Genomic DNA, 13,051 nt, shown 5'->3' with positions numbered 1-13,051 from the left:
GCGCGCCGGTATTGTTGTATGTGCGGAGTGTGCGCTTGCATGCATGTGTGTGTGTGCAGAGTGTGTGAGACGACTGTTCATGGTTGCGGCAAGCCCTCTGGGTGTGTAGCCTGAGAATAATTCATGTGGAAATTCATCCTTTCATATGCCAGCGGGCCGGCCTCTTAAGCCTGCCAGCCATGAAATAAAGATGATTGGGGAAAGCGTAATTAGACCCTGATCTCGGATTGATGTCAGGCTGCCTGTATTGCAGTGTGGAGCCTGCAGGTTGAAGGATGGTGGATGGACAGACAGACATACGGACAGATAGCAAGGTCAGGGTTCCACACCTATTTGGGTGTTACCTACTTGTGCATACCCGCAGGGTATGTGTGACGTGGGGATAGAAGGGACAAGGTTGGTGGGCGCTGTATTCAGATAAGATGTCAAACCTCGGCTATGTGTGTGCCTATATATAACACCTTCAATTCGAGGAGATGCCTCAGTGCACATTTCATTGCAGCGACACACAGCATGCCCACCTGTAGTGGGTTACACACTTACTCACAGGTCTTTCTGCAGCCGTATGTTAGTCTGGAGATTTCAAATGAATGGCTTGGCATTAGACTGAAATGGAAAGCTAATGGATGATGGCTGGGCTAGGCTATACCGTCCCATTCCCATAGAATCATATAGTGTATCTAGTGAAAGTAATTAATCCACACTGGAATAAGCTGATTCCGTCAGCATGTTTTACTTTGCAGCCCATTAATATTACATCAATCAGAAATGATTTGATTATCCCCGCCCTACCCCACACTCGATGCACCACACCACAGGCAATCGCATGGAAACCCTGCTGTGAGTTGTAGATCCATTTTCTATTAGTCTATTTTGCTTAAATATGCAGCATTACGTTGTTTACTATCAGCATGGCGAACCTTTCATCAGTATAGCCTTCAGTCCCTGTGTTTGATATGTAGACAGACCTGTGATTGCCTTTATGCTTTCACCTAATTCACCGTCCCCGCGCTCTGCTGTTGACTTGGGACGCAGACAGCGCTGCTGCACCCAAATTGATGGCAGAACGAGCTCACATTGATTGGCTGTGTGTGCGTCCAGCTTATCCCGCCTCCCCTAGCTATTAAACGAGTGCTTCATCTCGCCGTGCCTCTATATAAAGAGTGACAGCTTTGTCATGACAACTGAGGAGCCAGTGTTCCACTGTTGGAAGCATCTTCCAGAGCATTCCGACATTGCTGCCAACAGAAATCTCCTTGCCCCATTCACTTCTCCACAGTGATGAAGAAATAAGACTAGATCCTAGCCAATTTCCAGGGTTAAACAACTCCTTGGAGGGGACAGTTTTAAAAAAAAATACTTATGATAATTTTGTCCAAATGCCATGTACGTGTGCAATATTCTAATCTAGTTATACCTTAAAAGTTGGCTAACGGACTGTGTTGGAAAAACGGCATGTTAGGGTGATATTCCATACTGTAACATATTTGTATAAGACACCTGTGCGTAAGATTTGTCACCGTGGCCTTCGACAGGCTTCTCTTTCAATCTGGGCATGGAATTGCTTTTCACAGCTAATTGCAAAGGAGGAAAAAGTGTGTCTCTTTGAGGCACAGTGGGGCTCTCCTTTGTTCTAGAAGAAGCTAGACCTCATCCCTGGGGTCCCCGGGAGCACCAGATTAACATTGGAACATACCATGTCAGGATTTTGATCAGGGTGCTAATTTGTTTAGTGGAGATGACATCTCAGGCTTCCAGGCAGGCAGGACGTCACCGAACAGAGTTGAAGCCCTCTCCAAACCCAGGAAAAGTTTCTGCGTTTCCGATTAGAAGATGCTCAGACGCAGAGCATGTTACCCTCGCTGCTATTCTCCGGCTACAACGATAAAACTGTCTCCTTGAGTTTTTAATTGAATTTCAGCTAATCTGACAATTAAAACAACGTGGAAGGTTATGCTTGGAACTGGAAGAAAAGGAATTACGCAGGTGGTGCCGCTGCGGACGGTAATGTTAACACATTTCAAACAGAACCGTTTTTTTTTTTATCACAATCAACCGGAATTAAAAGTCTCTTTTCACTGAAAGCACACCCAGGTGACAAACTCTTAATGAAGAAAATTAGAGGCTTGGCTGCTCTGAGGGCTGTCATTTTCCTTTCCTGTTTCCTGGCACTCATTCACTCACTCCCTATCTCCCTCGTTCAGGGGCAGACTGGCGACGGGTAAATATTTTGCCAAGTGGGCCTGTCTAACTTGGGTTATTAGTGCAAAATGTTAATTATCTGGCTAATAATGAGGGCCTTGAGGGAAAAAAAATGGGCCAATGAGTTAGAAATGCCAGTCCGCCCCTGCCCTCGTTCCCTCTCTGCCACTGTGGAGACCAAGGAGGCCAGTGAGTGGACCTAGTAAGTGGTCCTTTGATTTAGAGAATTCTATTCCCACTCAGTTTACAAGGCCACTGTCCTTTTCAAACAGAGACTGAGGGTTGTGGAGGTGTAGAGAGAGAAAGAGAGAGAGAGAGAGAGAGAGAGAGAGAGAGATGGATGTAAGGCTAGGTCATTCATTATATCTCCTCTCATTGTAATCTAGCTGCTCTCATTCCACGGGTCAGGTGTGATGCCCGGAATATGACAAGGATGGGTTGCATGATTATTGAATGGTGTATGGTACACTCTTAGAAAAAAAAGTGCTATCTAGCACCTAAAAGGGTTCTTTCGGCTAGTCCCCATAGCTGAACCCTTCGAAGAACTCTTTTTGGTTCCAGGTAGAATGCTTTTTGGTTCCATGTAGAATCCTTTCCACGGGAATTCCACATGGAACCCGAATGACCCTAATGGGACAGCTGAATAACTCTTTTGGAACTCTTCGATTCTAAGAGTGTTTGTACGAGTGACACTTCAATATCCTGGCTGTATTCCCATGGAGAAGAAGGTGTTAAGCATGCACTCGTCTCCGTGCTTGTCACCAGCAGAGCTGTTACACCATGAAGAAGTGTGGCGCGTTGTGTCAACCAGCAAATTCGATTGTTCTGTCGACCTGCAGTAGCTTCATTTAGACAAACCAATTGGAAAACAATAGTCCATTATGGAAAGATCATTGATGATTTAATTGCATGCGGGTGTCATTTGTCAACGTGGCAATCACGGTCGCTCTCATCTTTTGGATATGTCATCTTTGTTTGTTGTGGTATTATTGCTCGCATATCACCACATGAGGGTATTCCACTTAAGCCTCGTAGAAATCATTTCTAACTTCTACTGGGCTCCCGTAGTGCTCTGCTTGTTTGTGATCCCTGTACAGTTGTCAGTTTAGCCACACATCACAGACTTGTAACTGTTTCATCAGTATGGTGCTGACTTGATTTGACAGAATCCACTTGATATTTTTTCCATTTCTTGTCCAAAGCCCTGTCTATTACTGGTCAAGCCTGGTCCTCAAAGGCAACATATACGATTAGAACTATAGAAATGTACTTACTTTTGATTCCTATTTAAATAACCGTTTCACTAAACATCCCACTAGGGATGGAAATAAAAAATGTACCCAACTAGCCCACTGGCTAGTGATATGTTGTGGCAGAGATTTTGGACCCGGGCTAGTAGAAATTGCTGTCTACTAGCCATGCTGGCCTCTGCCCAAAATCCTTGGTTCCATCCCTGCATACCACACAGTTGAAGATCAATGTGATTTATTTACATTTTAATATACTACTATTTATATTATGTATGACTTTAAATCATATTGTTTTACAGCTGCTGTTAATAGAATTTGCATTCGGCTGCCATTTTCCATTTTTCGACAAATGTTCGCCAGCCGTGGAATGTATTTAACATCCCAAATCACATTGTTGAATGTGTCAAACAGTGTGTGTGTGTGTGTGTGTGTGTTTGTGTGTGTGTGTGTGTGTGTGTGCGCGCACTTGCGTGTTTGTTCCTGCAGTGTTCTAGACTCTGTGTGTCCGTACACCCCTCTGCCCCCTCTGTGGCCTGTCAGTACTATCACTGCTGGCCATCCTCTGTCCCTCACACCCCACACAGGCCACATCTGCAGCTTAGCCCAACAATGCATAATTGCAATCATAGGATTAACAATGATGGTGTCGCATTCACTTACTGTTGTTTTGAACAGCCTTCAGCATTCCCCGTATACCACCGCCATCACACACACACACACACACTCACGCATGCACACACGCATGCAAACACACCCACGTGCATTCACACACACACACACACACGTGCACGCACACACACACACACACACACACACACACACACACACACACACACACACACACACACACACACACACACACACACACACACACACACACACACACACACACACACACACACCCTTAAACCCCACAAACTATTTATGGCCCTAGGAGAATTATCTTGTCTGTCTCTGCTAATGTGGTCACTGAGAAGAGAGATTGAGAAACAGAGAGAGAGGGGGAGAGACAAAGTAGGAAATCTCATGGATATTCAAGGGCATTTTCCTGGGCCCATTAGTGGCTGCAGAATGGAGGTGCTGATATGACAAGGGTCTTGGTGAATGTTAAACAAGCAGTGGGTCTTAGCGGGCCTCGACCCTTACTGCAGGCTGAGGGGGTTCCAGGAAGGTGTCATTTGCTTTGCCTGTTTAAATTTCAGCATGATTGATTTGGACAGTGTTAAAGGGACAGTGTTAAAGGCACAGTGTTAAAGGCACAGTGTTAAAGGGACTCTCTCCCAGGACAGTGTTAATCCATCAATGTCACGCAGCCTACTTCCTGTGGGTTTTCATCCAGTTTGTTTCATACCAGGACAAAGCAACATCCTGATGTTCTTTTTTTCACATGGAGAAGGTGGATCCATGTCCCCAGCCATGCTACAAGTCAAAACAAGCCAACCTCATGGTAATATTTGACGGCGACGGTTCTCTGCTGTAATGAAACGTTGACAGAACTATTCTCATCGTCGTGTTGCACATGATGACTGTTGGATTCATTTATTTACCCTGGGGGGAAACTGAATATCTCCTTTGTAACCTCTTCATCGGAGGTACTGTACGGGACAGTTTGGTTGATCTTAAAGATCCTATGAGACCCATTTGTAAGTCATTCTGTCACTATACCATACCTTCTATTATTGAATTAATATAATGGGCCACGATAAAGCTTTCCATCACTGCAGAGCTGTATTTCATTACAGAGGCATTTTTAATGGAGACTTTTTAGGACAGCCTTTGGCTGTGTTGTCATGTCTTTCCAGGCATTACTCAAAGACAGAATTCATTTAGGGGAGATTACACGGGTTGGGTCATGGAGCAGCCAGGGGCCATGCTCATACCGAATCACCCTTCTTCCGCTCTAATGTAGTCTCACAGGCTAGGGTCACTTCTAGAGCTACTACCATGGGATCTAGCCTAGCCCTGTTCTTCAGGGAGCAGTTGTCATGGTGTCAGGAACAGCCCAGGAGCCAAAATGGCTGATGTGGGAGCCACACCTGACAAACACACTACTGTAAGCAATCCTCTTCCTCAGGGACCTTTCACAGTGTCAAGACACTAGAACAGCCCTTGAACCAAAATGGCTGATGTGGGAACCACACCTGACAGACACACTGCTGTGTCTCCTCTACCGACAGACATGTGTGTCGCCTCTTTAACGAATGTGAGAATTCTCCTGGTCACACAGATGTGCTAGTGAATGTGACTGAAAGTTTTTGTTATTACACTGCTAAGTGCTACCTGAGTGAGTCAGTAGTAGATACTGATGGGACTGGGGGGGGGGGGGGGGGAGAACAGTGGCACATAGTGTCAATGGCGCATCGTCTCACTGATCCTGGATCAGTCATGATCATCAAGGTAGACTGTTAAGTATTTAGTCATCAACAGTAATGACAAATAGAACGTTAATGACTCACAGGTTTGTTATGTGTATTCTGCTCACTTGTCTTAATTGCTGTCAAATATGAGCATTACTGGATCTCTATTGAAATGCGATAGTTCACCTTAGCACTCACTCACTTATTCTTGTTGCGCCGGCTGACGCATAGGGCATCAGAGCTCATGTTAGCGTTCTGATGAAACAGTTTGGACTCCTATCTGAGCTATGTTCCCGAATGGAGCGTTGTCAAGCTAATCACATGGTTGTTTATGGTCCGACGTCCATTACTGTTGTAATAAGTCAATATATCTACATCTCAGTTTTCATGAAGTTAATTTCAATGCACTTGGTGTTCTTCGTTACGATTCAGTAAATGACACACTCAACACAAATTTAGATCGAAATTGTGTGGGATCATAATTAACATAAATTGCCATGTAAAATGTATGTAACAAAAAAGCTGTAAAGAGGTGGGTGGGTTAATGAAACATTTCTAAATAAATACAAATATATTTTTAAGTATCTTCGGAAAGTATCCAGACCCCTTTTCCACATTTTCTACGTTACAGCCTTATTCTAAAATAGATTAAATAATTTTTCCCCCTCATCAATCTACACACAATACCCAATAATGACAAAGTAATACACAGCGTTGTATGAGATCTTCAGTTTCTTGGCAATTTCTCGCATGGAATAGCTTTCATTTCTCAGAACAAGAATAGACTGATGAGTTTCAGAAGAAAGTTATTTGTTTCCGGCCATTTTGAGTCTGTAATCGAACCCACAAATGCTGATGCTCCAGATACTCAACTCGTCTAAAGAAGGCCAGTTTTATTGCTTCTTTAATGAGAACAACAGATTTCAGTTGTGCTAACATTATTGCAAGAGGATTTTCTAATGATCAATTAGCCTTTTAAAATTGTAAACTTGGATTAGCTAACACAACATGCCATTGGAACACAGGAGTGATGGTTGCTGATAATGGGCCTCTGTACGCCTATGTAGATATTCCATTAAAAAAATCTGTCGGTTCCAGCTACAATAGTCATTTACAACATTAACCATGTCTACACTGTATTTCTGATCAATTTTATGTTATTTTAATGGACAAAAAAAAAATGCTTTTCTTTCAAAAACAAGGACATTTCTAAGTGACTCCAAACTTTTGAACAGTAGTGTATGTTTTGTGCTGAAGAACAGTTTCCACAAAGGAGTTGGACTGAAACTTTTGTTTGTTTCCTTGGTCAGTAGTTGAGAATATAATACACCTTTAAATTCTTGTGGCTGTTGACAAGAAGATCAAAGCGTTTGGCAGATTGCAACACCTTTACTGAGATATTCTATTTTTCTGTGATCTCTAGCAGATGAAGATACAGATCACATGCTGTTGTGTTTCTGTGGTATTAGATACAAGAATAACAGAAATAACAGAGAAAATAACCAACACATGATGCGAGCAGTGAGTGAATAGGGAATCTTTATTCCTGCACTATTTTTAAAAAAGAAGCCATTTTGCATAGATTAGATTATATTAGAAGTTAAATAGCCACATGTACAGGGTTGCAGGTGTAATTATAGGGTACAGTAAAAAATCTACACTTTAACAATGGTAAATTACCATTGGGGTGGAGGCAGGGCAATTTTCCCTCTACTTTTTGGGGCACTGAGTAAATTTCAGTCTGCTGAGTTTAAACTTGAATGTTGTGAAAATTCTGTGCAACTTCCGGCGCGTGTTGACTGTGAACACTGAGGCTGTACCCACTTTAAGTTACAGTTTTAACAGTGGCCAATTAGGGTACTGTGGCTATTTGATCATAATGTAGGTCTACCAGAGTGGTCCTACCATCAAAAACAATGGAGAAAATGCATCCCATAACATTTTAACATGGAAATAGATGTTCTATCATTCAGCCTACAGTAGCAGCCAATGTGTGGTGTTCAATGCCTACATGCTGTGAGACTTAGCTTATTCAAGACAGTCTCAAAACACAACACTGCCCCTTTAAGACATAAAAAAGCTCTTTACCTGACTCGCTTTTCAAAGATGGCTAGAAATGTACACAATCTGTGCTCTTGTTGGAAGCAACCACTCTTACTTTGATCTCAAAAGAAGCGCATCTACTGGCAATCGCTCATACTGTAGCCTAACACAAGTCTAGTTCAAAGCGAATGGCACAGATCCATATATGGCAATGCCTATTTGCATATGGACCTACTGCAGCTCTGATTGGTTATGTTATGTACACTGGTCTGTGTAGAGTCCTGGCTGTCAATTCATTAGATTCCTACACCAATTCACTCTGCCTACAAGAAAAGCTTTTGCACAGTTAGTTTTGCATACTAAATCTTGCATAGCAGAAGGGGAGTATGTAGTTGACTAGGGCTGGAAACCTGCAATGTTTAGTATGAGCTTGAGGCAAGGCACCATCCATCAGTGCCATCTTACCTACAATAAGCATAAACTGTTATTCAAAGCTACTTACAGTGAGTGCATCCGTTTTTATATTGATAGCCCTAGCGAGAGCATAACCCACTACTCTGGTGTTGAAAACGCCATGCTGTACAAACTGAGCCACATACAGTGGGATCACATTAACAGTGCCTTCAGAAAGTATTTGCACATTTTTGTTGTGTTACAAAGTGGGATTGTCAGCGATCTATACAAAATGCTCTGTAATGTCAAAGTGGAAGAAAAATTATAATATTTTTTAAAAAATAAATACATAATGAAACATAAAACACAAATATATCTTGATTAGATATGTATTCAAACCCCTGAGTCAATGCATGTTAGAATCGCCTTTGGCAGCAATTACAGCTGTGACTCTTTCTGGGTAAGTCTCCAAGAGTTTTTCACACCTGGATGGACAACTATTTTCATAGATTTTTAAGCCGGTTTAAATCAAAACTGTAACTTGGCCACTTAGGAACATGAACTGTTTTCTTGGTAAGTAACTACAGTGTCGATTTGGCCTTGTGTTTTAGGTTATTATCCTGCTGAAAGGTGAATTCATCTCCCAGTGTCTGGTGGAAAGCAGACTGAACCTGTTTTTCCTCTAGGTTTTTACCTGCGCTTATCTCCATTCCGATTCTTTTTCATCCTGAAAAACTTCCCAGTCCTTAACGATTACAAGCATACCCATAAAATGATGCAGCCAGCACTATGCTTGAAAAAAAATGTAGATTGGTACTCAGTAACGTGGTGTATTTGATTTGCCCCAAACATAAATCAAATCAAATTTTATTCGTCACATGTGCCAAATACAACAGGTGTAGACCTTACAGTGAAATGCTTACAAGCCGTTAATTAACCAACAATGCAGTTAAGAAAAATACCTAAAAAACAATAGAAATAAAAGTAACAAATAATTAAAGCGCAGCAGTAAAATAACCATAGCAAGGCTATATACAGTGGGTACCGGTACAGAGTCATTGTGGGGGGGGGGCCCGGTTAGTCGAGGTAATTGAGGTAATATGTACATGTAGGTAGCAGCATAAAAGGGGGGGGGGCAATGCAAGTAGTCTGGGTAGCCTTTTTCTATGCTGGCCTAATATGGTTCCCAATCAGAAGCAGCTGTTTATCGTTGTCTCTGATTGGGAATCATATTTAGGTAGACATTTCCCCATTGTGGTTAGAGTGTTGGACTAGTAACCAAAAGGTTGCAAGTTCAAATCCCCGAGCTGACAAGGTACAAATCTGTCGTTCTGCCCCTGAACAGGCAGTTAACACACTGTTCCTAGGCCGTCATTGAAAATAAGAATTTGTTCTTAACTGACTTGCCTAGTTAAATAACGGTAAAATAAAAAAAATGTTATTGGTGGGATTTTGTATACATTTAGTTGCCTGAGTTCATGTTTCGGTTGGTTGTTTGTTGTTTTGTTCAGTGAGTTTCGGTTTATTAAAATTATGTGGAACTCTACGCACACTGCGCCTTGGTCTACTCATTACGACGAGCGTGACACTGAGTTAGGAAGGATGCCCTTATCTTTGTCGTGACTGGGTGTATTGATACACCAGCCAAAGCGTAATGAAAAACTTCATCATGCTCAAAGGGATATTTACTGTCTGCTTTTTTTCTCTCTTTTTTTTCTCTACCAGTAAATTCCCTTCTTTGAAACGTATTGGAAAACCTCCCTGGTCTTTGTGGTTCAATCTGTGTTTGAAATTCACTGCTCGACTGAGGGACCTTACACATAATTGTACAGTATGTGTGGGCTGCCAGGATGAGGTAGTTATTCAAAAATCATGCACATTTTTACTTCTGAACATATTTAGGCTTGCCATAACAACATTTCAGCTTTTAATTTTTAATTAAACATTTCCAAAAACTGAATTACACTTTGACATTATGGGATATTGTGTGTAGATCAGTGACACAAAATCTCAATCTAATCCAAATTCAAGCTGTAACACAACCGAATGTGGAAAAGTCAAGGGATGTGAATACTTTGTGACAGCACTGTACTGTATCTCATTTGGGGTGGCAGGTAGTCTAGTAGTTAGAGCATTGGACTGGTAACCGAAAGTTTGCAAGATTGAATCCCCGAGCTGACAAGGTCAAAATCTGTTCTGCCCCTGGACAAGGCAGTTAACCCACTGTTCCTAGGCTCTCAATGAAAATAAGAATTTGTTCTTAACTGACTTGCCTAGTTAAATAAAGGTATGTAATAATAATAATTGCAACATGCAATCAGATCTGTTCACTTGAGTGAGACACCCAGAATACGGGAAATTCCCTACTGTGTTCAGAGACACAACTCTCTTGATAAAGGCCATCCCTAGGGTTGAATCTGACAATGAGAAAGGGGATTATTTCTTTTAAAAATCAAACATTTTTGTTAATGAACGGTAATAGCTATTAAAAAAGGACCTCTGCCAGGAAATGTAATTAACTATGCTCTAAGCCTTGCTCTGCACCTATGTCCTAGCTATCCCCCTGCAGAGTGTGCCTATAAATTCAGTCCAAAACATAAAAATTATATTTTCCATCAACTTCTAACGGCTATCCCGGGTGCATTTCCACTGCCTGTAAACGCGGCACTGAGCACGCCTCACTTTTTTCAAGGTCAGAGAGGTGTACACTTTTTTTTAAATACCTCTGGATGCATGGCAAGGAGGCAGAGACTGAATATGTCCACCCCTTTTCATTTCTAACTCCGTTTTTCAATATCCTGTGAGAATTATGACAAGGGGGACATAGATTCTGTCCTTCCCATTTGATATGAGTGTAGGAGTTTGAGGTTTTAATACTTAGAGGAGAAGAGAGAGTTCACATGGGATCAGTTTTTCCTCGCCTTGTACAGATAATGAAATGTTGTTCAGTTGTTAGTCACTTGGCTTGGAGGTACAACGCAGCCTGCATGCTGTTTAGAGTTTCATGTATGGATATGTGAGATACACTGCTAAGGCAAATATACACATGAATATATGGAAATATGCTGCTTTTGAGAAGTAGTTACAGCCAGTCAATATACATATCCTGATCATATCTGAAGGGATTTTTCGTGTGTGTGTGTGTGTGTGTGTGTGTGTGCGTGTGTGTGTGTGTGTGTGTGTGTGTGTGTGTGTGTGTGTGTGTGTGGGTGTGACACGAGAGAGAGAGAGAAAGAGAGAGAGAGAGAGGTGAGAAAGAGAGTAGAAGAGGAGAAGAGAACATCTAACCGCTCTTGAGTTCTCCTGATGTCAATATCTTATTATCTGTAGTGGATGATCCTACCCATGTCCCCCTATGTTTTGCAATAGTTTACTGGGACTACATAAATGATGGACACCGACCATACATATCACTTATCATAGTTATTTTTGCTGATACCGTTCATTGCGATACTAGAGAACACTTGAACGTGACGCTTGAAATGAAATCATTTTGCTAATATGCGTGATTGTTAATGGGACAATTGATGGCTGCAACCATCATACTAGCAGTAGTAGTTTAAAGGATCATAACCAAAAAACTGGTACACCTTAATGTTATAAACTTATCATTCTATTTATCGAAATCACTTCAATTCAGGCAATTTATATGGATTTTTGTCCATATTGCCCAGCTCTAATTGGGACTGGGAGACCTTTCAAATCCTCTCCTCTCCACTCATTCACATTCATCTGGCCCAGTGCTGAGGCTGAAGAGGCTCATTAGCCTGGGAGTTGCATGATCCTTGTATTGTCAGAGAGGATCATGGTTAGTTGTGACAGCCAGCACAGCAACACGCACAACAAAAACAGCAATGTTGCTGGAGCGTGGGATCAAAACAAAGCATCATCGACGCTGTGTTCACCATTGATCACTTTGCTAGTTGCTTACACACAGAGATGCCTTAGAATGATTACGAAAAATAGCTTCTAACATATTCCTTGTGTATTTTTTGGGTTATATTAGTAGAGATACCGGAAGAGATTGGTATCTAGTGAAATGGAAGGACACCCATGAATCACCGACACACCGGCGGAGTCATGAAGGCAGTCAAATTCCACGAGACTGTTCTGTCACGGTAATTAGGCTTCTCCAAGCTCTGATACTGCTGATGGTCATTAGTAGCCTACCAAACGTTCTAATAGCCTGGTACTCATCACTCTATTGTCCCTTTGATCACTCTGACATCAAGGAATATGTGTTCCAAAATGTAATCAAACACTTAATGGGAGCCCATGAGCTCATGTTGCGCAACATTTCCATAGGCTATGCAGTTACGTGAGAAAACAGAGTGATGGCCTCTATTAAAAAGAAGTGGATCTCATTCGCTTTCTATAGGCTAGACTTACTATTTTATTTCTCAACTTTCCTAATATTACGCACATTGTTTATCTTTACAGATAAATATAGCCTCCCATGAAAATGAACCACGGGAAAACCGCTCTCCTTTCGCTGTTTAAGTGCATAGATGTATTTTTTCCCCGTTACCCCTGTTTCGAGACAGGTGCACAATAATGGTCCATTCTAAATCAAAACAGATTTCACACATTTATTATTTAGTGTATGTAAAGACAAGATTAAATCAAGAATAGTCTGATGGGTGACAATTAGCCTATCACTTATATATTATACCAGCATGAGATCTTTTTTTTTTGCAACTTTTACGAATCATAGTCGCACACCTCATGTAGCCTAGCCCATAGGCCTATATGTTTTGATAAGGTTTGTATCACAGCTAAAGTGGCCAAATAACTTCTTAAAACTAA

The 13,051-nt window shown here is 41.7% G+C and overlaps 1 protein-coding gene across 2 annotated transcripts in view; it reads left to right on the top strand.

The window, feature by feature from the left end:
* Positions 1-13,051, top strand: part of grid1b (glutamate ionotropic receptor delta type subunit 1b) — a 392,400-nt gene that overhangs the window by 150,286 nt on the left and 229,063 nt on the right. The gene's annotated exons all lie outside the window — the stretch shown is intronic.

This window comes from Oncorhynchus mykiss, chromosome 16, assembly GCF_057628025.1.
Source record: "Oncorhynchus mykiss isolate SJ-2025 chromosome 16, ASM5762802v1, whole genome shotgun sequence".
Taxonomy (NCBI): domain Eukaryota; kingdom Metazoa; phylum Chordata; class Actinopteri; order Salmoniformes; family Salmonidae; genus Oncorhynchus; species Oncorhynchus mykiss.
This window is presented reverse-complemented; position numbering and strand designations above follow the sequence as displayed.